We start from the raw sequence: 4,433 nt of genomic DNA on the forward strand, positions 1-4,433 counted from the left end.
ATATATATATATATATATATACACACACACACACACATACATACACATACACACACACACATACACATATATATGTATAATATAATATGTGTATATATATATGTGTATGTGTGTGTGGTGTGTGTGTATATATATATATACACATCAGACTTAAACCACTACACAGCTCATTCAGGTAATCAAAAACCACTTGTACTCTAAAAGCTATTGAAATTTTTCAAAACAATTTTTTAAATAAGACAGGCTTACTTTAAAAGAGTAGTGCTGTGAACAGCCATGCACCTACCACCAACATATCATTAAGATTTGGCTGCATTTCCTTTATCACATATCTTTCCATCTATTCATCCCCTCCATCCATTTCTCTCTTGTCATTTTTATGCATTTCAAATTAAGTTGCAGGCATTGACATACTTCCTCTTAAACATTTCAGCATGCATCTCATTAACCAGTGTTCAATATTTGTTTACAGTTCCTTTTGTAGTTTGGGGTGAAATTTAATACAGTGAAATGCACAAGTCTTTGACAAATGATATCCCTGTAAAACACAAACACCTCTCAAGATACAGAACATTTCCATCATCCTAGAACCTGCCCAGTTAATTCCTCTCACCCATCTACCCTCAGAGGCAGCCATTGTCCTAATTCCTATCATTCTAGTTTGGCTGTTACAAAACTTCGTGTAAATGGAATGAGACAGTATGTATTCTTTGGAGTAAGGATTCTTTCACTCAGCAGAATGTGTTTGTGAATCATCCATGATTATTACGTAATCAAGGGCTCGTTCCTTCTGTTGCTGAGTACTATTCCATTATATGGATGTATCACACTTCCTTTACCCAACCTCCCACTGATGGAGGCCTGGGTTGCTTCCACTGTTTTGGCTAGTGTGGAAACACTGCTATGGATATTCTTATACAAGTCTTTGTGCAGACATGTGCTTCCCTATTTCTTTCTTTCTTTTTTTTTTTTTTTTTTTTTTTGAGACAGAGTCTTGCTCTGTCACCCAGGCTGGAGTGCCGTGATGCGATCTCTGCTTACTGCAATCTCCACCTCCTGGGTTCACGCCATTCTCCTGCCTCAGCCTCCCAAATAGCTGGGATTACAGGCGCCCACCACCACGCCTGGCTAAGTTTTTTGTATTTTTAGTAGGGACGGGGTTTCACCGTGTTAGCCAGGATGGTCTCTATCTCCTGACTCCTCCTGATCCACCCGTCTCGGCCTCCCAAAGTGCTGGGATTATAGGCGTGAGCCACCGCGCCTGGCTGTGCTTTCCTATTTCTTGGGAGTGCAAATGCTTGGTCATAGGGTAAGTATATGTTTGGTTCATATATATAGGTACAAACTTCCAGAAGCGTTTTCCAAAATAGTTGTATCATTCTACACTCCCACCAACAATTTCCTAAGATTTTTAAAAAGGAAGATCACTCTGGTGCCCTCTAAGGAAAACAGACTTGGAATAAGGTTCTCAGCCAGGTGGGTGACTGGCTGGGAAGCTTTTGCAATATTCTGGAGAAGGATGACAGAAGCTTGACAGGTATCTCCGAAGTCACAAAGACATCGCTCTTCTTTTTAAAAAGTTGATAACACAGCATGATTTTTTTTTCTCTGTGTGCTCCAAATAATCCCAAACTACTACCAAGACACCAGACAGAGTTTAGAGAGAAAAGACCATTCTTAATTTAGATGATAATTTATTGGGACAAAAAAAAAAGGCCTATAAATGTAGAATATTTTAATATCCACATCACTGTATTATTTTATTAACTCTAAAAAGGCTTGACCTATTTACACCAGAGGAACCATCTGGGCTGGGAGATGAGATATTTCAGTGCTGTTTCTCTGTTCTCTCACCCAGCAGCTGTTGCAGGGAACACTGGCCTCCTTAGCAGGCCCCTCTGCAGCACGGATTTAGGTTCAGGAAGCTGAGCCTGGGGGTGGGTTCCAGCCCTCTCAGTGAATCTGTGAACCTTTTAGCAAGCTTTCCTCATTCCCCTTTCCGCTTGTGTACCTGAGAATCATCAGCTAGGTGGAGCAGACCCCAGGATGGCACACAAACACTTAGGTTTGTTGTAGGGAATCAGTTTTCAGATCTTCAGCTTCCAAAAGCCTGGCTTCCAACACAGGGCCTCTGGCCATTTCCAAGGCCTGCCTACACTTCTTTCTCACCCCGCCCCTGCTTCCCAGTCACCCTTCTCCCACTTAGCAAAAGTGAGAACTGCTTCTCATTATTACGACAGTGCTTTGCTACAGGGGGCAAGTTCTCCAGGCCCAAAAAGGGGGAAGGATTTGAGAATGGACAGCTCCACCACAAAGCAAAAACCGTGAGTGAGGAATACTGAAGCAAACTGTTTGTGGGGCTCCTGGCCGACTTTATTCAACCATCTATCTCTGTCTGTCTGTCTGTCTGTTTGTCTAACTTAGAATTTGGAAATGGGATACTTGTCTCAAGGTGGAATGTATTTGAACTCGGCAATGAGGTCAGGTGTTTTCCAGCAGACGGTTTGATTTGGCTGATGGTTTAAATAGACAGCCTTGCCATTTGCGCTACGTGGCAGACATTTTTTGAAACTGAGAGAGTTAAATGTGCTGCTTCAAGGTTTCAAAGAAACTATATTTAAAGCCCATACTTAAATGCAATAAATCGTAAGTTATATCGTTTACAACTGTTTAAATGTGTGATTTAAAAACTTTACATATCATCCTAAAAACATGGTAAGGGAAAACATAGTTTTTAAAATTATTGCTGTTTTAGGGGACATTGAATAAAACTGTTTTAAGAACACTGCCCGAGCTTATCCCCCTTCATCCAACTGGCTTCTCAAAGCATTTCTTCCAAATAAATACAGTGCTCTTCTCAGGAGGAAATCTGGTGAAATGAATTCTCTCCATCTCTTTGAGTGGGAGGAGGGGTGTGTAATGAAGCTGTCCCTTTGCTTTCAGGAAAGGAAATTCATTTGCAAAGAGTTCGATCAGCCACAGTAAAGCTGTCTAATGGGCCCGGATGAAAGATAGGCATTTCAGGGCACCACAGAATCACATGGTGTGCTTCTCAGCTGTACGTATTTTCCAGGCCTCAGCTGAAAGAAGCTTTCTTCCCACAGCTGCAGGAAGGGATTGCAGGTCAAAACCCAGGCAGAAAGTACTGCTTGTTGCTTTTCAATGATGCAGAATCTGAAGCCCCTTTGCCTTCTTCACTTGGGGGGCGGTGCTCTCTCCAATGAGAAGGTGTCTGTCTACACCAGCAGTCGCCCTCTCCACTTACTTAAGGAATGTGGCAGAGGATGCAAATGAATTTCGGGTTGGCTTGAGCCCAGCTTGACCAGCTTTCATCTGGGTTACTGAGAAAAGGGTCAAAGAACAACTAATTAAAAGCACCACTTCTCACGCTGGAAAAAATACAATAATGACTTTAAAAGACGTTCCTCTGTTTTTTGTTCCAAATGCAATTAAATGTCAACTACCTTTGCTGATTTCCAGCTCAAATTGCTGATGCTATTTTATCTCACTCTCATGATTACAAAAGAGGAGTTTGAGAGCTACCAACAAATATGTAAGAAAGAAAGGTTGCTTTCCAGCTCATTGAGTCCAAACAAAGTTTCTCTCCTCTTATTTTGCTCCTGGCTGGCTAATGGTTGGGTTGCTGTTGTGGATGTGACTGTCAGCATGATGATGTTATTATTGTCTGTGGACTGTCCTCTCTGTCACCACACTGCAAAACCCCCAGCATTAGAGGCTGTGGTATACCTCCTTAATATGGTCCTCTCCAAGCTTTTTGTAACCCTATGTCCAGCCGCACCAGTGTTCACTTGGGAGCTTCCTAAGGGCAGGGCCAGGCCCTCCCATCTTTTATGTCCCCACCATCTGATCCAAGCAGTATGGGCACTGTGGGACATTTATAAGAATGAAAGGACACCATTTTTGAACTGTTTGGCATCTGTCACTATTGCCGTGAAGGTGGGGGTCTGCATTTTGGTCATGGCTGGCTTTTCCATTCCTAGAGGCCCTGCATGTGGTTGGAGGTCAGTGGATGCTGAATTGAATAGATCTGCTCAACTTTGTATTTATTTTATTGTAATGACTACACAGTAAACAGTCATCATGTGCAGTTTAGAGAAAGGGCACAGGCCGGGCGTGGTGGCTTACACCTGTAATCCCAGCACTTTGGGAGTCTGAGGTGGGAGGATCATCTGAGGTCAGGAGTTCGAGATCAGCCTGGCCAACATGGTGAAACTCCATCTCTACTAAAAATACAAAAATTAGCTGGGCGTGGTGGCATGCATCTTTAATCCCAGGTACCCAGGAGGCTGAGGCAGGAGAATTGCTGGAACCTCGGGGTCAGAGGCTGCAGTGAGCTGAGATGGCACCACTGCACTCCAGCCTGGATGACAGAGCAAGACTCTAAAAAAAAAGAAAGAAGAAAGAGAGAGAGA

The sequence above is a fragment of the Piliocolobus tephrosceles genome, chromosome 4 (assembly GCF_002776525.5).
Source record: "Piliocolobus tephrosceles isolate RC106 chromosome 4, ASM277652v3, whole genome shotgun sequence".
In the NCBI taxonomy this organism is placed as follows: Eukaryota; Metazoa; Chordata; class Mammalia; order Primates; family Cercopithecidae; genus Piliocolobus; species Piliocolobus tephrosceles.